The 21,051-nt window shown below is 39.5% G+C and overlaps 1 non-coding gene and 1 pseudogene across 1 annotated transcript; both read left to right on the forward strand.

Moving 5' to 3' along the window:
* Positions 1-7,371: 7,371 nt before the first annotated feature.
* LOC119063865 (U6 spliceosomal RNA) lies at positions 7,372-7,478 on the forward strand. The gene has a single exon (XR_005085259.1). It is a non-coding gene; the product is annotated as a U6 spliceosomal RNA (small nuclear RNA).
* Positions 7,479-15,746: 8,268 nt separating this feature from the next.
* LOC128627591 (transcription factor BTF3-like) lies at positions 15,747-16,208 on the forward strand (annotated as a pseudogene).
* Positions 16,209-21,051: the final 4,843 nt, after the last annotated feature.

Here is a 21,051-nt window from a genome sequence, read left to right on the forward strand (position 1 = left end):
TCTCAAAATGGCCTCAACACTCTAATGGCTTTGCCACCCATTGCTTCCCTGACATCCCATCTTCACTCTTGTCTTGTATACTGTGCCTAATCAACATGGGTTTCCTCTGAGCCTTGGGCCTCCAGACAGACTCTCGCCCCTTAGACAGCTTGTGTCTGTTTCTCTCAGCTCTCTCATGTCTACACCAAAACTGATGCCTTCCCTAACCACCCTATTTGAAACTGTGTACACAACCTTTCTTAGGAAATTCCATGTTCCTTCCAACCTTTTATTTGTCTTCTTAGCATGTATCAGACATACTAAGAACAGGCTTATTTTGATTATTCTCTGTAAGCCCTCACTGAATGTAAGCCACATGGGAATAGGGATTTTTCCTAGAGCAGAGTCCAGAGTGTATTGTGCACTCTATTTGTTCATCTAGAATGAACTTTTTGTGGGAAACAAGGTAGTATGATAAGAAAATTGTGGTGCTGAAGTTCAAATTCTTCCCTGTTTAACCCTTGGAACAGTTATTTAAACTCTGTTAGCTTCAGCTTCCAAATGTGTGAAAGAGGACTATGATAATAACTATTGTGTAGCATTTTAATGATGACCTACCAAGACAGTGAGGTCTTCGTAGCTGCAAGTGAGAGAAACCACTCTCAGCATCCACTTACCAACTCTGCATCTATGGCTGTCATTCCTTCCTGTTGCAGGCATACTTTCCCTGAGCAGTGAGTGATTCTGATACTGACGGCTCAGGACTCAGGTTGTTCCAGCATAGCAGAACCAGAAAAAAGAAAACCTTCCTCTCTAAATATCTTTGCTTAGAAATCCCAAAGTGTGTCTGGGGTCATGTACCCTTTTTAAGGCCAACCTTTTGGACCAGGGGCTGTGATACTATGATTGGCAGGTCTGAGTCTAGTGCTCACCCCCAGGGCCAATGGGTGGCAGAGGCAGCTCCATTGGACAAACATGGAGTCAGGGAAGAGTGACTCCCAAATGAAGACAACTTAATTTAAAAAGAAGGAATGACGAATTGAAAATGTATTAACTCATGGAATTCAAAGAAGGATGAACAACAAAACAATGAACCTGAGCCTCAGCTAAAAGGGAACCCGTGAACAGAACTTAGTCTCAGAGTAGACTTCCCCCTTTATCTGTTTATCTGCTTCTTTGTGGAGTTGGCATCTTTTCCTTCACCACAGTCTGCCCTTCTCCATATGTAGCAGAAGTTAGGACTATACCCACAATGTTCATAGATGGGTTGATATGGAAACAGAGGATTCAGGCAGCTCTGAGGTAGAGAAGTCTTTGGCATGTGTGTTTCCCAGGGGTTCATTCTGCTTCTTTTGTCCCATTCCTGCATCATACCAGCATTAGTAGGTGACTGTACACTTTATTATCCAAAACCAGCATAATTTTAAGAGTGAAAGGAAGGCAGCATTATTAATAAATATGCTGACTATAGGCACAAACTAACAGGATCTAGAAAATAAATTACCTTGCCTTTAGCTTTTCACTGTTTCCTCCCTTAAGGGCTGTTCTTTGCCAGTTTTATATTAGTCATTTATGTGTGTATATGAATCAAATTGATTTCTCTCCCAGGGAAATTGGAAGAGTAAGTGTCTTCTGGCTTTCCCCACAGGCTGGGAAAGAAAGAGGAAGAAAGAAAAGGACTTCAGTGCTCTCCCACTGGGACAAAAACTCATGGCTGATAATTCCTCCTGTTTCCTCCCCAATCTCCTAGATACACTGGGGGGATGGAGAATGTTTGCTTTGGGGCCACCCATTGGTAACCTTTGGGAGGGAGGGGCTTCTGGCTTTTATGGAGTCTTTAGAGTCTCTACGTTACATTTTCAGAACTATAAAAATTGTTAACTAAACACTCTACTTAAAACTAAATTTTACATTAAAAATTTGTTTAGTAAGTAGTATTCCATTGTCTTTTTTCTCCTATGCCACCCTTTCTGCATGTCAAAATCCTATCCCAGACGATCTACCCATCTCTACCTGCGTCTGCTTCACATCATTCTCAAAGTTCTCGAACACCCTCTCCTCTCTGAAGTCTGTTTTTACTACCTGACAGTGATCCTCTCCCTGGATTACACATGAAAGTTTTCTCTAAATGTGTGAAAATGTACTTGAAAAATGAACATAGTTGTAGGTACCTAATAATTACATGAAATATTTCTTTACATGCATATTACTTTTCTATTGCCCAGTTAACAGGTTACCACGAAATCAGTTGCTTGAAAGAATATCCATCTATTAACTCACAGTTTCTGGAGGTCAAAAGTCTGGCCAGGGTTAAACTGGTTTCTCTGCTCAGGGTTCCTCAAGGTTGAAATCCAAGTGTCAGCCAGGTTTCCTTTCTGAAGTTTGGGGTCCTCTTCAATGTTCACATTATTGTTGACTAAGTTCAGTTCCTTGTGGTAAGATGACTAATACTTCTGTTCTGTTGAAGGCTGTGGGCTGGGAACAATCTCAGCATGGCTCATTCCATAGCCTCTCACACTTCCAGTCTCCTGACTTCCAATCCCCCTCCAGTCTTATATAACACAGTCATGGGAGTGACTAATCTATTACCATTTGCCATATAACATAACCTAATACAACCTAATCAACGTAGTGACCAGCCCATTATATTCGAAGGGTCCATCTCCACTTAAGTGTAGGAGATCATAGAAGTCATGTATGATTAAAAACAACTTGATTGCCAAATCTCTCATGAGGACTTTCTAGTATATTGCATAAAGCTACTTTTACTATGGGGCAAATTGATTAAATAGTTCAAGGCTATATGTTAATTAAAAAATTGAATTTGATGAAACCAAAGTGTGCAAAGTGTATAGCAAATTATGTGCTCCATGAATATTAGATATTGATAGTAATAACTTGTGCATTTCATGGATAGTAACAATATTTTTAAATTTTGAGGCAAAATTTCACCATCATTAAAATATTATTTTTAATTTTAAGACATTTTAATTTTGTTGCAACTGTGAAATTTTTATTACTATGTATTATTTTAATGTACTATAAACATTTGGTATTTCTACATTATCTCAGTGATTTCATTTCCATCTGCCAAGCATATATGAAAATAATTTTTTCTGTCTTACAAAATGCATATTCCAGTTACTTTTTTATTTTAATTGTTGTTCAAGTACAGTTTTCTGTCTTTTACCCCATCCCAGCCTAATCCCCCAGCCCTCCCCACCTCCCTCCCATTTTCACCCCCCTTGTTATTGTCCACATGTGTTTTATACTTGTTCCTGCAAACCTTTCCCCTTTTCCCCTGAAATTCCTTCCCTTCTCCTCTCTGGTCACTTTCAGCCTGTTTTCATTTTCAGTGTCTTTGGTTATATTTTGCTTGTTTGTTTGTTTTGTTGTTTAACTTCCTGTTAAAGGTGAGATCATATGGTATTTGTCTTTCAACGCCTGGCCTATTTCACTCAGCATAATGCTTTCCAGTTTCATCCATGCTGTTGCAAAGGGTAGGAGCTCCTTCTTTCTTTCTGCTGCATAGAATTCCATTGTGTATATGTACCACAATTTTTTGATCCATTCATTTACTGACGGGCACCTAGGTCGCTTCCAGCTCTTGGCTATATTAAATTGTGCTGCTATGAACATTGGGGTGCATGGGTTCTTTTGGATTGGCGTTTTAGGGTTCTTAGGATATAATCCTAGCAGTGGAATTGCTGGGTCAAATGGCAGGTCCATTTTTAGTTTTTTTTAGAAAATTCCATACTGTTTTCCATAGTGGTTGTACCAGTCTGCAATCCCACCAACAATGGATTAGGGTCCCCTCTTCTCTGCTACCTCTCCAACACTTGTTTGTTGCTTTGTTTATGATGGCCATTCTGACTGGTGTAAAGTGGTATCTCATTGTGGTTTTAATTTGCATCTGTCTGATAGCTAGCCATATTAAACCTTTTTTCATGTGTCTCTGGATCCTCTGTATGTCCTCCTTGGAGAAATGTCTGTTCAAGTCCTTTGACCATTTTTTAGCTGGGTTGCTTGTCTTTCTAGAGTGGAGTCGTGTGAGTTCTTTGTATATTTTGGAGATTAAGCCCTTGTCTAAGGTATCATTGGCAAATATGTTTTCCCATACAGTTGGTTGTCTTTTTAATTTAATACTGTTTTCTTTAGCTGTGCAGAAGCCTTTAATTTTGATGAGATCCCATTTGTTTATTCTTTCCTTTATGTCCCTTGCTCTAGGCGACATATCAGTGAAAATATTGCTGCGTGAAATGTCTGAGATTTTCCTACCTTTGTTCTCCTCTAGGACTTAAATGGTGTCACGATTGTATTTAAATCTTTTATCCACCTTGAATTTATTTATGAGTATGGTGTAAGTTGGTGCTCAAGTTTCTTTTTCTTTTTTTTTTTTTGCACGTGGCTGTCTAGTTCTTCCAACACCATTTGTTGAAGAGGCTATCTTTACTCCATTTTATGTTGCTGCCCCTTTTGTTTAATATGGTATATTAATATTTAATTTAAATATTAAATTACCATATTTAAATTAAATATTAATATACCATAGGGACTTGGGTTTATTTCTGGGCTCTCTGTTTTGTTCCATTGGCCTATGTGCCTGTTTTTATGCCAGTACCAGGCTGTTTTGATTACAGTGGCCTTGTAATACAGTTTGGTATCAGGTATTGTGATCCCTCCTACTTTGTTCTTCTTTCTCAAAATTGCAGCTGCTATTGGAGGTCGTTTATGATTCCATATAAGTTTTTGAAGTGTTTGTTCTATGTCTGTGAAGTATGACATTGCTACTTTAATAGGTATTGCATTGAATCTATAAATTGCTTTGGGTAGTATGGACATTTTGATGATGTTAATTCTTCCAATCCATGAAAAAGGTATATGTTTCCATTTGTTTGTGTCTTCCTTGATTTCTTTCTTCAGTGTTGTGTAGTTTTCTGCTTACAGGTCTTTTACCTCCTTGATTAGGTTTATTCCTAGGTATTTTATTTTTCTTTTTGCTATATCGAATGGGATTTTTTTCTTGGTTTCTGCTTCTGCTGTTTCATTGTTGTTATACAAAAATGCCTTTGATTTCTGGATATTGACTTTGTATCCTGCTGTTTTGCCAAATTTACTTACTAGGTCAAGCAGTTTTTGGGTAGAGTCTATAGGACATTCTGTGTACACTATCATGTCATCTGCAAACAATGACAGTTTTGTGTTTCCTCCTTTCTGATTTAGATGCCTTTTATTTTTTTTTCTTGTCTGATCACTGTGGCTAAAACTTCCAATATTATATTGAATAGAGGTGGTGAAAGTGGACAACCTTGTTTTGTTCCTGATCTTAGTGAAAAAATTTTAGTTTTTGCCCATTGAGTATGATGGCTGTAGGTCTCTTATATATGGCCTTTACTGTGTTGAGGAATGCTCCCTCTAGTCCTACTTTGCTAAGTGTTTTTATCATCAGCGGGTGCTGTACCTTGCTACTTCAAGCAACCAGGTCTCTCCTGCTGCTGCTCAAATCTTGTTTGGCCAGGGAGGGGGTCGTTGACCCAGGTCTCTCCCAAGAACCCTGTGGCAGACCTGGCAGGTGCTGGGCCTGGGGCTGCAGCCACCCTGGTCCTTGTGCTAATCCCAGGGACCTTATTGTCCTGAAGCACTATCCTAACCATCTGGTTTTTCAATGTCCTCAACAATTTTTGGTCTCCTATCTTCACATGTGCTGTGGTGCTATTGGCTGTTTGCTCTGTTCCTCCATAGATTGGCTAGGTTTTTCTCCCATGTGTAGGGGGAAGTGGAATCTGCTCCCTCCTACCTTGCCTCCATCTTCAGTCTCTGAAAATGATTTGAAATAAGTCTACAAAACACTTGTGGGACATTCAGAATGTTTGTAGCTTGGCTCTCACCAAAGACTAAAGTGTACATCATTGTGGTTTTGGATTTAGGCTTCTCTTACTCTTGTTCCCAAGACCCTCAGGGACACATGCAAACAAACTCCCCCACAATGGTTTTTATGGCCAGGTTCCTGGCTCCACAGCCACAGCAATACCGGCCAGCATTTTGACCCCCCAACATTGGCTCCATTATTAAAATAAAAATAAAATACTAATTGTATAGTAATTAATAGTAGTTAATATGGTTATTTTTCAAAATTGTTCAAGGAATTTAAAATCTTGGTCTGGAGTTCTATGTACTCATGCTAAATTTCCTCCCTGCTCTTCACTTTGCACCTTGACCCTCAACATGCTTTCAAATTTTCAGACTACTTATGTACATTTTTGCTGTTCATTTTTTTCTTCTTATTTAAAAAATAATGTTAGTTCCCCTGGCCGGGTAGCTCAGTTGGTTACAGCATCATCCCAATACACCAAGGTTTCAGGTTCAATCCCTGGTCAGGGTTCATACAAGAATCAACCAATGAATGCATAAATAAGTGAAACAACAAATTGACTTTTTCTCTATTTTGCTTTTTCTAAAAAAATAATAATGTTAATTTCATCAGCTTTCTAAGTAATTTAACCCTCTAGAAATGAAAGATTTGGATTGAGCATGATTTCTGCCATTTATAATAATCTTAGCTTCTTATCAATTATAAGGCCTCTAGGTAACAAAGAAACAGTTAGGTCTCTTGTAGAGATGCTGGTTTTTCCCTCCTAAGCTTTGGAGTCAAATGCCAGCATTGCTCATTATTAGGTCTGTAACTCTGTATTAGAGATTTTAGTCCTTGCCATGCTGTTGATCTTCCAAGTGAGTTTGTAGTGATTTCTTACAATAGCAATAGAAAACGAATGCACCCCACTGTTGTGCTATGCCCATGTGAAGGCTGTGGGTAAGTCACATTGCTCTCTTTGACCCCAGACTGGAAAGGCCCTCTTATTTTTGAGAGCCCACAGGATTAGATTATATCTCCCTAGATAATCCAGGAAAATCTTTTTATCTCAAGACCTTGAATTTAGTAACACCTGCACAATCCCTTTTTCCACATAAAGCAATATATGCACAAGTTCCTGAGATTAGAAGTGGACATTTTGGGGGGCCATTATGCTACCAGCCACGGGGGGAGCCCTAACCTAATCTGACCAAATAACATCCTCTGCAGGATGAATCTGTATTCAGGAGATGGTGCTTGGATTAAAATATTATGTAGAGTTGGGCTGGGTTACAGCAAGTAAAAGAATAAAAGAAAAAGAGAAAAGTAGAGGCGAGTTATATTCTATGACCCTTTAGAGGTTGATAGGGTTACCTCTGAACACTCCTAGTGTGGTTCCAAGACAGTTATGTCCCTCTTGTTAATGAAACTGATACACAGTCATTTGTCACCTGCTCTTCCACTCACAAACCTAAACTTCTAGAGGGCAGGGCAAGGGGTGAGAGTGGACACTTGACACATGGTATTAAGAAAGATGCCCTGTGCTTGTTTCGGCAGCACATATACTAAAATTGGAACAATACAGAGAAAATTACCATGGCCCCTGCACAAGGATGACACACAAATTTGTGAAGTGTTCCATATTTTTAGCTACGTGCAAAAAAATGAAATGAGCACAAACTTACACCATACACCAAAATAAATTCAAGGTTGATAAAAGACTTAAATATAAGCTGTGACACCATTAAAGTCCTAGAGGAGAACAACATCAGCAAGAAAATCTCAGATATTTCACACAGCAACATTTTTACTGATATGTCCCCTAGAGCTAGGAATATAAAGGAAAGAATAAACAAATGGAATATCATCAAAATAAAAAGCTTCTGCATGGCTAAAGAAAATGGTATTAAATTAAAAAACAACAAACTGTATGGGAAAACATATTTGCCAATGATACTTCAGACAAAGGTTTAATCTCCAAAATATACAAAGAACTTACACAACTCTACTCTAAGAAGACATATAACCCAATTAAAAATGGTCAAAGGAAGCCCTGGCTGGTGTAGCTCAGTGGATTGAGCGCGGGCCTGCAAACCACACGATTGCGGTTCGATTCCCAGTCAGGGCACATGCCTGGGTTGCAGGCTGGTTCCCTGCAGGCCAATTCCCAGCAGGGGACGCACAAAAGGCAACCATACATTGATGTTTCTCTCCCTCTCTCCTTCTCACCTTCCCCTCTAAAGATAAATAAATAAAATCTTGTAAAAAAAAATCTTAAAAAAAAAAAACCTGAAAGATGACTTTAAAAAAAAAAAATGGTCAAAGGACTTGAACAGACACTTCTCCAAGGAGGACATACAGAAGATCCAGAGACACATGAAGAGATGCTCAATATCGTTAGCTATCAGACAGATGCAAATTAAAACCACAATGAGATACCACTTTACACCAGTCAGGATGGCTATCATAAACAAAGCAACAAACAACAAATGTTGGAGAGGTTGTGGGGAAAAGGGGTCCTTAGTTCACTGTTGGTGGGATTGCAGACTGGTACAACCATTATGGAAAACAGTATGGAATTTTCTCAGAAAAATAAAAATCGACCTGCCTATTGACCCAGCAATTCCTAAAACATCAATTTCAAAGAACCTATGCACCCCAATGTTCATAGCAGCACAATTTACAATAGCCAAGAGCTGGAAGCAATCTAGGTGCCCGTCACTAAATGAATGGATCCAAAAACGATGGTACATTTACACAATGGAATTCTACTCAGCAGAAAGAAAGAGGGAACTCCTACCCTTTGCAACAGCATGGATGGAACTGGAAAGCATTATGCCAAGCGAAATAAGCCAGGCAGTGAAAGACAAATACCATATGATCTCACCTTTAACAGGAAGCTAAAGAACAAAACAAACAAACAAACAAGCAAAATATAACCAAAGACACTGAAATACAGAACAGGCTGACAGTGACCAGAGGGGAGAGGGAAGTGAATTTCAGGGGTACAGGGGATGGGTTTACAGGAACAAGTATAAAGGACAAAAGGACAAAAACTAGGGGTGGTGGTGGAAATGGGAGGGAGGTGGGGAGGGCTGGGGGGTAGGCTGGGATGGGAATAAAATACAAAACTGTACTTGAACAACAATTAAAATAAAAAATAAAAGTTTAAAATTTAAAAATTAAAAAAAAAGAAAGATGCCCTGACTCTATGAAGTGTGTACAATGTGCTGTTGGTAGTGTGTGGAGCCATGTGTACATGGAGTGATGGAAGATCATCATTAGGTGTCAGGGCTCCAAATGCACTGGGACCTGGAAAACAAGGTGGCAATGGCTGTAATCCCCTCAAATTCTAGGTCATTGGATGTGGAAGATGAGTAAATGGAAAAATGTGTAAAAGTGGATGTTAAGAGAAAATCATTTTTAAGGTTATTTCTCCATGTTGTTAGTTCCATCTATACATCTACATTCTGACTCATCTTTCCAAATAAGTTTTAATAAAATATCTTTCTTTAAAAGTTTCTCTCTACTCTGTAAGTAGAAGTCACTCCTTGGTTCCATTGCCAATTATCTGAGCATTCATTATGTGCCAGGCATTGAGTTAGGTGCTGACAATGCACAAATGAAAAGACAAAGTTGAGTCTCCCTCCTTTGAATTCCACTTGGAAAATCTAGGGCAATGGCCACTTCCTACCTCATGTGAGAGTTTCTCTGTCCTGTCGACCTGACCAGTGCTGGCCACACTGCTAATCTGCCAGCTCTGAAAGAGGAAGTGCTGAATCGTGTTCAGTATGGGACTCCTCATGGTCAGCATGTGCCTGCCCTGAGGGAAATGAGCACAAGAATCCAACAACTGCTTATTAACACCTACTGTATACATGGCACAACATGCAGTTGAGAACAGTAATGGCATTTGAGAAGGTCTGTAACCAGGGACTTCCAATAGAATTTGAGAGATTGATCTCTGCACTGGAAACAGAGAGCAGCTAAGAGGGTGGGTCCCTAATGCCACAGGAGCCGTATGGGCACTGAAAGGTTGACTGAGATGAAGCTAACGTTGATGTGAGATATGTTACTGTGAGGTTGACTCACAGAGTTGACTGTGAGATAGATTAGATGGAGCTAACGCATCTCCACAGTGGGGCACTATGGCCTGGATCTCAAGGTTTAGGCAGGATTTGCAGGGGCCAAGAAGACAGAAGGGGAAAAAGGAACATGATGAGCAAGGACTGAATGAGGAATGGATTTATTTCTATTTGGGGGAGAATGTGGACACAAGCTTTTAAAGAACATTGGCCCTTTATTGGGGAATATGGAGAACTGAGGTGGAGGAGAAGGCTAGATAGAGTCAGGTAATGTAGAGTCTTGACTGCCAGATACGAGATGTGGGACTTTCTTCTTTCCTTCAGTACTTTCCAAACTGGAAATCATAGGCCCTCCTTGGCCTCTCTGGTAGGTGAATGTTTCTCAGTTCTTAGTTGTTTCTCAGTAAGTACAGGGTTGGACAAAAGTAATACAGTAATTAATAAATAATAATATAAGAATTAAACTTTGAGTTTCATAAACTCACAACTGTAAATCCACTTTGTCTCACCCTGTGTTTAATTAAAGCTTACTGACGCAACATGAACTAGCCATGTAATATTCCATTGGCAATTCTAGAGAAAAAAGTCCTTTATGTTAATTTGTCTGCCTTGTTATTGGGTGTTTTGACAGTCTACATCTAATTAAATAGCTGACTTTACAATAGATTTTAGGAGGCCTCCAAATGTGGATAGAAGAAAAGTCAAACTCCTCTTTCCTGGAAACTATAAACATACTAGTTATACTGAACAAAGGACACCAGAAATGACAGTGAAGACTTTTCTCTATTTCCCAGGATTACTTAAGGTTGGCCTTAAATGCCTGCTCATCTACAAAGCTTCCTGTGAGTTCTTCATTCAGAAGGGCATCTCCTTCTCTGCTCCAAATCATTAACTTACATCTGTGTTATGACACTTTAGATAGGCTAACAAGACTGTAGTTCTTTTGTACCATAGATTGTGAACTTGCTTTTATATGTAATTATTGCAGTGAACGTTTTTGGAAGTTTTTTTTTTCTGTCAGGCTCCCTGAAAAGTGCTTCAAAAGACTTATCTCATTTTCTCATTAGATAACCCTTTGAGGTGGTGCTATTATTCATCCTCATTTTACAGATAAGGAAACTTAAATGATCAGCCCAAGTTCCCACAGCTAGTAAGGTAGGGTCTGCCTCAATCCAAGGTCATATCATAAGTACCACCCCATCCTGCCTCTTGGCAGAGTTAGAGGCCTCTGATCTCTCATTGCCCCCCACTGTATCCAGCTGAGATCCTGGAAGAGGGAGCTGCTCAGTCTATGCTAAATGGTGATGCATGGAGCAGAAATGCTGGAGTCATGGGTGGGTATCTTTGTGGTGACTGATTGATATCTGACTTCTCTGCTGTAAAGAAGGGGAGAGCACTAGAGCATATGTCAGTCTGTACAGAAATGTGTTGACTGGTAGTAGCTCTACAACTAATAAAATAGGGGTTGATATATATCTAAAATAGCTAAGCAAATTTGACCCTTCATAATAACAATTCTTAAGCTGCCTTTGGTACAGATTCAGGTTTCTGGCCATGCCTATGGAGGCATAGGTAGACACACTTTGCCTCCTTGCACAACCAAAAGAAGGATGGGATGGTACTTATGATATGTTATTTATGTTTTAAATAACAATTTAAAAACAAAAAACAACTAGAACTGACAGAAAATTGAACTGCATGGAAGTCCAACAACCAAGGAGTTAAAGAAGACAGATTCATCCATACCGGTAGGAGGGACGGAGACTGGCAGCTGGTTGGAGAAGACTCATGGCAAGGTGGTAGCTGGGGGACTAAGAGAGGCAGTAGCTGGTAGAGTGGGTGGCCCCACATTTGCGTGCAAGATAAACCAGGAGGAACAACTGGAGAGTAAAACAGACCTCAAAAACTAGGATTCCAGTGGGGAAATAAAGCTTCAAACCACCGATTGAAAATGCCTGTGGGGGTTGAGGCAGCAGTGCGAGAAACTCCCAGCTTCACAGTAGAGTTTGTTGAAGAGACCCACAGGGTCCTAGAGTGTACTCAAAGCCACCCACCAGGGAATCAGCACCAGAAGGGCCCAGTTTGCTTGTGGATAGTGGGGGAAGTGGCTGAAAACTGTCAGAGAGTGGATCAAGCACCAATGTTTCCTCTCAGACCCCTCCCCCACAAACAGAGTCACATTGCAGTGATGTAGATAAACCTGCCCTGGTGAACATCTAAGGCTCTGCTCCTTACTACATTACAGGCACACCAGGACAAAAAATGACCCAAATAAAAGAACAGATCAAAGCTCCAGAAAAAATACAACCAAGCAATGAAGAGATAGCCAATCTATCAGATGCACAGTTCAAAACACTGGTAATCAGGTGCTCACAGAATTGGTTGAATTTGGTCACAGATTAGATGAAAAATGAAGGCTATGCTAAGTAGGATAAAGGAAAATGTACAGGGAACCAACAGTGATGGGGGGAAACTGGAACTCAAATCAATGGTGTGGGTCAGAAGAAAGAAAGAAACATTCAGCAAGAACATAATGAAGAAACAAGAATTCAAAAAATGAGGAGAAGCTTAGGAACCTCTAGGACATCTTTAAATGTTACAACATCCAAATTATAGGGGTGCCAGAAGGAGCAGAGGAAGAGCAACAAATTGAAAATTTATTTGAACAAATAATGAAGAAGAACTTTCCCAATCTGGCAAAGGAAATAGACTTTCAGTAAGTCCAGGAAGCTCAGAGAGTCCCACAGAAGTTGGACCCAAGGAGGAACACACCAAGACACATCATAATTACATTAGCCAAGATAAAAAATAAGGAGAGAATCTTAGAAGCAGAAAGAGATAAGGAGACAGTTACCTGTAAAGGAGTTCCCATCAGACTGTCAGTTGATTTCTCCAAAGAGACCTTACAAGCAAGAAGGGGCTGGAAAGAAGTATTCCAAGTTGTGAAAGGCAAGGAACTACATCCAAGATTACTCTATCCAGCAAAGCTATTATTTAGAATGAAAAGGAAGATAAAAGTGCTTCTCAGGTAAGGTCAAGTTAAGGAAGTTCATTATCACCAAGCCATTATTATATAAAATGTTAAAGGAATTTCTTTAAGAAAAAGAAGATGATCAAAAATATGAACAGTAAAATGACAGCAAACTCACAGTTATTAACAATCACACCTCAAATAAAAACAAAAGCAAACTAAGCAAACAACTAGAACAGAAACAGAACCACAGAAATGGAGATCACCTGTAGGCTTATCAACAGGGGAGTAGGAGGGGAAGAGAGGGGGAAAAGGTACAGAAAATAAGTAGCATACATGGTAGGTAGAAAATAGACAGAGGTAGGTTAAGAATAGTATAGGAAATGTAGAAGCCTAAGAACTTATATGTATGACTCATGGACATGAACTAAAATGGGGGGAATGTGGCTGGGAGGGGGTGTGCAGGGTGGAGGGGAATAAAGAGGGAGAAATGGGACAACTGTAATAGCATAATCAATAAAATATATTAAAAAAAATAACTGCCTTTGATACAGATTCAAACCCAGTTCTCCCACATAAAAGAGGAAGAGGAAGAAGAAAATGGGGAAGTAGAAAAAGAAAAATTCTACTTGGCATTTTTTATTTTTGCACTTCTGGATCAAATGCAACTGAGAAAGCAGTCTCTACATATAAAGCAGACAACAAAGAGGATGTACAGGCCAAATCCAAGGTTATTCCAAGGGAATTACACAAACAAACATTCCTTCACTCATGATATGGAGAGAGGGAATAACAAGAGTGGAGGAGACATAGAGTGAAGGAGAAATCTTCTCAGTCAGACAGGAGCGAGAAAGAGAAGCAGGGAAATAGGAAGCACACAGAACAATAAACACAGACTGGTTTGTCTAAGCAGGCAATTGAGTAAGGGGGTGATAGAGATTATACAAACACATCTTTTCATTGACCAAATATAGATACAGAACTTCATGCACTAACCCATAGTTGTGGTTAGATAACACAAGACTGTATTAGGAAATGCAGTCATGAGCTGTATAGCATTTTTGTCAATGACAGACTGCATATATGATGGTGCTCCTATAAGATTATAAGAAGCTGAATAATTCCCATTGCTTAGTGACTTTGTAGCCATCATAATATCATAGCTTAACACAGACTTCACGTACTTGTGGTGATGCTGGTGTAGATAAGCCTACTGTGCTGCAGTCACATAAAATTATAGCACATACATCATAGCAGCACAATTTACAATAGCCAAGTGCTGGAAACAACCTAAGTGCCCACCAGTAAATGAAGAGATCAAAAAACTATGATACATTTACACAATGGAATACTTACACAGCAGAGAGAAAGCAGGAGCTCCTGCTCTTTGCAACAGCATGGATAGAACTGGAGAGCATTATGCTAAGTGAAATAAGCCAGGTGGTGAGGGACAAATACCATATGATCTCCCCTTTAACTGGAACATTATCAACAAAAGAAAAAAGCAAACAAAATATAACTAGAGACATTGAAATTAAGAACAATCTAACAATAATCAGAGGGGAGGGGATAGTGGGGAGAAGGGTTTTCAGGAACTACTATAAAGGACACATGGACAAAACCGAGGGGGAGGGTGGAAACAAGGGAGGGAGGCGGGTTTGTCTGGGGTAGTAAGGAGTGATAGGGGAAAAATGCAGACAACTGTAATTGAACAACAATAAAATAATTAATAAAATAAAATAAACCTGTTAATGAAAAATTATAGCATATACAATTATGTACAGCACATAATATTGGTAATGATAATAAATGACTATGTTACTGGTTTATATTTTTTCTATACTATACTTTATATTGTTATTTTAGTTTGTACTCTTCCTACTTATATGTGCCACCTTAAATCAAATACCACAGATACAGAGAGCAGATTAGTGGTTGCCAGTGGCAGGGCATAGGGAGTGGGCAAAATAGGTGAAGGTGTCAAAAGGTCCAAACTTCCAGTTATAAAATAAATAAGTCCAAGGGATATAATTTACAGCATGGTGACTATATTGTATATTTGAAAGTTGCTAAGAGAGTAGAACTGAAAAGCCCTCATCACAAGAAAAGAATTGTAACTATGTAAGGTGACGGATGTTGACTAAACTTACTGTAGTGATCATTTTGCAATATATACATATATTGATAAATCATTTTGTTGTACACCTGAAACTAATACAATGTTACATGTCAATTATATCTCAATTAAAAAATTCTTGGTGGAGTTTGGCTTTTAGCAGCCTCTCATTTGGGAGAGAGCCTCTAAGATGATCTAATCCTGCCTCTATGTAGAGCAAGCTCGCTGTTGCTACATTAATTCTTCCGTGAGCAGAAAGGTGACCTCAGACAAGACAGCCCATTGCCCTTTCAGAAAAGGGGTGGTAGTTGTCCATTTCCTTTATTTAGGCAACTCTCTTCATCCTCAGCTGTCAACAATCACGAGCACACATTCTTTCAGTGTCCCTGCTGATATTTGGTAGCATCCAGTCCTGCCACTTGCTATCTTACTACCGTTTGGCCTGTGTTCGGATTCACTCTTTCTTACCAATGTTATCTACCCATTGTTGACTTACCAGAGTTTTTCTTATTGAAAAGTTGTGAGACACATTAAAATTACATGGATCCAGTTTCTGTATCTGCTCCTTTCTCTTCCTCTATCCTCGTCTGTGATGTAGCATTAAAACCTGAAAGGCCTGAGCTGCCATCCTGCGTCCTTGCACCTGAGCGCTTCTTCTCAACTGGTCTGTTCAACACTCCCTGAGCGCCAGCCTGGGTCCCATGCATGGCTCCTTTCCTCTCCAACAAGATAAAAGAAACTATCATGAATTGGGAGAAACTCACCAAACTACAGGTACAACTGCACATTGATGGGAAAGGAACTGCTCTCAGAAAGAAGGAGGTTCATAGAGAAGCTACAACAGATGATAAAAGCTTCAGTTCTCCTCAAAGAAGTTAGGAGTAAACAATATCTCAGGTATCAAAGAGGTAAATATGTTCACAAGCCAAGGAACATTGATTCACTGTAATAGCCCTAAAGTTCAGGCATCTCTGGAGGGGAACACTTTGATCATTACAGGCCAGGCAGAGACAAAGCAGCTGACAGAAGAAAGGCTGTGTAGCATCTCCACCCAGCTCTGTGCAGTTGGACTGCTTTACCGAGACTGGCTGCAGTTCTGCCCAAACCTCTGGTGAAGCACCACCTGCTACCAGACAGGATGATGACACTGAAGTTCCAGATCTTGTGGAGAATTCTGATGAGTCTTCTAAGAATGATGCTAACTGAATTGAGTCAACTTCTAAAGAAGATAAAACTTGAAGAAGTTACTGGGAGCTATTTTATACTATGACTGGTTTTTCAAATTTTGTTCTGGCATCTGATAAAATCTAGATCTCTAATATTTTAAAGCCCAAGTACCTTGGATCCTATAGCTCTTTTCAGTTTTTACTTATACACAATCATTTTTTGTACCTAATTAAGCTGAAGAAGCCTGGGAATAAAGTTTGAAACAAAGGTTAATAAAAACTTTTGTCTAGTTGAAAAAAAGCCAAGGCTGCTTATTTGTCCCTAGCTCTTTTTCATTTTTAAATAAGCCTCAAGTTATTGTTCTCCCCTTTAGCTTTGAGATACTGGTTTTCCAGGTGCATCTAGGACTACTTCAAATGCCCCATTTATTCTTTCAAAAAGGAATATATGGTTCACAAGTGGATCTATGTTGATTTTATTTTTTTGCAGGTAGTCAGCTACAAGTTTAGGAACACAATCTCTTGTTATATACTCATAAAATGGAAGGACAATAATAAAGAGACATAAAAAAACTAAAAACTAACCAAAGGCTCAAAAAATTGTTTGTGTGTAAAACTGGCAAAAGCATTCATGGGAGGTAGTGAACCATTTAACTCCTGATCATTTTCCTAATCATCAAAAGTAAAGCGATTTATTCCACTGCAGAATTCTGCCATCACTCAGGAGTGCCATGACCACCCAGCACTGCGGGAGCACGGTGGCAGGGCTGTGACAGACTCTGGGAAAGACCCAGCACTGTCCTGGTCACAGCCCAGCACACCACAGTGCTCTTGCCTTCAGGGCATCAGTAATTTCTTATAACTGCTTACCTCCCAGCTGGTTTGGTTTCAGTTACCACATTCTCCCTCCACCGGAGGCTCTAGATAGATCTTCTTCAAAAACAACATTTCAACCTCAGAAATAAATTTTTCTACTTCTCTAGTAGTGTTTCGGGGAGTAGTTTCATAGTGTAGTTGTGGAAGATGCTGGTGCACCCTGCCTAGATCCCATTTACTATTTGATCACTGTGAAGAAGCTGATGCAGGCATTATTTTCCCCATTTTTATAACTTTGAGGGGACTGAGGTTTAGAGATGTTAAATATTTTTCATCGATTGTATTTATTATGTTTTTTCACTACCTATATTTTATGATGCTTTGATATTTTGGGACCTTTTAGAGTTGGGGAGAGACTTCATGTCCCAAGTTTCACCAATTTCTAGAGATGACAAACACCTTACTTTAGTACACCTTTGATTGGCAAACCAACCAATCTTGAGTCCATATTTCCCATTCACCTCTTTTTATCAGGCCCCAACAGTTTGGAACACGATTCCTGTACTCCAAACCACCCCAGACTCAATTACCTGATAACTAGGGACCACCCTAATAGCCTATAGCCAGTTGAAACTTGCTTAGCTTTCCTATGCACCTTGCTTGTTCCTTCTCATGAAAAACCACAATAAGTCTCTGGCCCATGCTTTTCCCTAGCTCTTCCTGCCTCCTGACTGGCCCTCGTGCTTCCCCATTGGGGCCCACATGGTGTGGCTTGTCCCTTTCTCTCAGGAAGTAAGCATAATAAACTCTTCTTTCAAGGCAATTGTCTCTGTGACTGTCATCTTACCATATATGATGAAATCAAATACTCTTTTAAAACACTGATTCACATCTAGAAGTGGGCAAAGCTGAACCCAGAATCCAGGTCTTTATGTTCCTAGCAGAGTTCTATTTCTATGATATTGTGTTCTTCATAAGTGCCATGTAACATTGCATTTAGGCTACCAAGATATAATTAGAAAAACAAAAAGGTTGAGGGTATTTTTTGATAGTTGGCATTTTTTGTCAGATATTTTTGTTTCTTAAAGAAAAAATTGTAATAAAATATTTGGGTATTAGGTGAATGGTATGGTATGCAGGATTTTGAGTCACTGAGAAACTTGTTAGTAGGGAAGTAAAAGGAAAAAAAAACATCACTCACAGATTTTTCCATCCAGAATGAGAGTTTCATTGTGTGAGATTTCGCTCAGTGTGTTTGCATTTAGTGAGGAAGGAAGGACACATAGCAGATACTTAATGAGGAGTGTGAGAAAATGGGAATAAATTTCTCCAATGAAGCCGAGGATGACTAGCGCTGAAAAAAAAGATCAGTGTCAATTATGCTTCACCTATTCACTTTTAAAATAGTTCAATTTTTAACTTGAGTATTTATTCAAATTGGAAAATTCAGACACTTAGACTTTCTAAAAAAGAAGCTTTCATAATAGGAGGTTGGTCAATGAGAACTTTCTTCTAGTATTTGACGTCTAAGTGCTAATTCAGTTTTATTTACATTCAATCAACTCATGAAAAGCTAAATAAAAAAAGGAAGGAAAGAGTGTCCAGATATTTTAAGACAGCAAAAAACCCCCCCCAAAATACCCTTCAGTTATCTTTTGCATTCTATGTGTCTTCCTCCTCTTTTGTCTGGGCCCAAAGCTACTGTCATCATTTTCGTTACTGTTACAGTTTAACATTAATTTGTACCTGTTATGTGTCAGCTTTTTTGCCAGGCACTTTACCTGCACCTTCTCATTTAGTTCTCACAACATTATGTAAGAAAGATACTATTATTTAACCTATTTTTCAGATGATAGGATTGGCAATTATTGAGCTTAAATAAATTGCTAAGGCACCTATCTGGTGTTCTGAGAACAAAGCCTTTGTTTTTATTCTAGGCCAATGTTCCCTCAGATTAATTTTATCTGAGCCTCTTAGCTAAAGTCAGAGAATAAGCTAATCACAACTGTGTTGTCTAATGAAGTATCCACTAGCCATATGTTGTTATTTAAATTTAAACTACTCAAAATTAAATATAGCAAAGAAGTTAGTTTTCTAGTTGCACTGGACATGCTTTAGATGTTCAGTTGCTACATACAGCTTGTGGCTATTTGATTGGTCAGCACGGCTTCGAGTATTTTTATCACATGCAGAAAATCTTGGTCAGTGCTGGTCCGGAAGAATGCATGGGTGTGAAGCATGCCAAGACAGGGATTTGAAGCTGTTGTTTAGGGAAAAGAGATTCAAATATACGACAAGAGAGTGGTCTGTTTTGTTCTTAGATAACAAGTCAGGGTGATTGTTATGGTGAAAATTGAGAACTAATACATTGAGCTTTTCTTCTAGTCTTTTCCTATGCTGGAGACCAGTCCAGAGATATACATTGACTTCCCACCAATTATGGATTGTCTGGGTGCCAGCGAGCACCCTGAAATGTGACTAATTTTGTATTTTAATCCTCACCCAAGGTTATATTTATTAGTTTGAGAGAGAGAGAGAGAGAGAGAGAGAGAGAGAGAAATGTGACAGAGAAATATCCATTGGTTGCTTCTTGTACATGCCCCAGCTGGTGCTTGAACCTGCAACCTAGGTATGTGCCCTGCCTGGGAATGGAATCCTGAACCTATTCTATATCTTAATAATATCAAAACATTAATCTGTTTTTGCCCCAACAGGTAATAAATACCTGTGGGGAGGGTAAAGACATGCTTTACTATTTTAATATGTCTCCTATTTCCTTTCATATAGGAATGTTTTTTTTTTCTTTCTCATTCCTCCATTTCTTGCCAAGGACAGTGCAAAATGACCAGGTTTCTGGAAAAGATGGGGTGAAATCATAGACCTACCTCCCATAAAGCTGCCTTTCAGAGCTCTCCTTGAGTTAATGATCTGTGTGCAAAAGGAGATTTGTGCATCTGGGGGCTACTCCCATAATTATGCATGCTCCATAGCTCTAAGGCCACGACTCTAAAGCCTCTACCTGATTTCAGCAATAGTATGAGTAGCATCTCAGCTGACTCACAATCCTAAAACCTATTTTCAGGGGCACTATGTGAGAGAAAGAAATTATAGAAGAGAGTAATAGGTTGTAGTCTCTTCCGTCACCCCATACATACCCTTAAGGTCTTAGCCAAATTGCTTTAACTTAATCACAATGAAGTTGTTGAATCTTTAAAGTGGGGATTAGTACTTAATTCATAAAATGGGAAGAATAAATGGGACAAAGTATGCAAATACCTTGGAACAGTGCAAGTCTCACAAGATGTACTAAAATATACTAGTTAAAAATTATAGTAATTTGCTCTCTCTCGGACTTCTGCCAAGATGGAGGCGTAGGTGGAAGCACTGTGCCTTCTCACACAACCAAGTTTAAAAACAACAAAGTTTTAGCAACAAAAATGCAGCCAAACCACAGAAAATTGAACTACATGGAAGTCTGACAACAACGAACCCTTCAGCCAAACTGGTAAGAAGGGCAGAGCCAGCAGCAGAGCGGGGTCAGGCAGGAAAGAGCCACTGGACCGACTCAGGTGCACAACCCAGGCACACTGGCAGCCGTGGGCGGATCCCAGGTGTGGAATAGTGGGCGGACCCACTGAGGGCGCAAGGCGGTGGTGTCACTGAGCGCTGACCACGGTCACACATTTGCGCGCAGATAAACTGGTGAAGGAGCGAGCGGTGAGACATACCGTGCAGGCCCCAGTGGTGGGAGGTGGCAGAGGGGACCACTATTGTTCCTCTCTGACCTCACCCCCACATATAGCCTCACAAATCAGCAACCTGGGTGGCCCTGCCCTGGTGAACACTTAAGGCTCTTTCCAGGAAAACAAAGACTGGAATCTCTAATACAGAGTTACAGAGCTAATAATAAGTAGTGCTGGCATCTGACTGCAAAGCTTAGGAGGAAAGAACCAGAATCTATACAAGAGACCTAACTGTCTCCTTATTACCTAAAGGTCTCATAATTGATAAGAAACTAAGAGAGATTGTTATCATGGCAGAATTCTGTGGTTGCTAGAAAATGAAAA

Source organism: Artibeus jamaicensis, unplaced genomic scaffold (assembly GCF_021234435.1).
Source record: "Artibeus jamaicensis isolate MK-2021 breed Jamaican fruit bat unplaced genomic scaffold, CSHL_Jam_final contig_452, whole genome shotgun sequence".
Taxonomy (NCBI): Eukaryota; Metazoa; Chordata; class Mammalia; order Chiroptera; family Phyllostomidae; genus Artibeus; species Artibeus jamaicensis.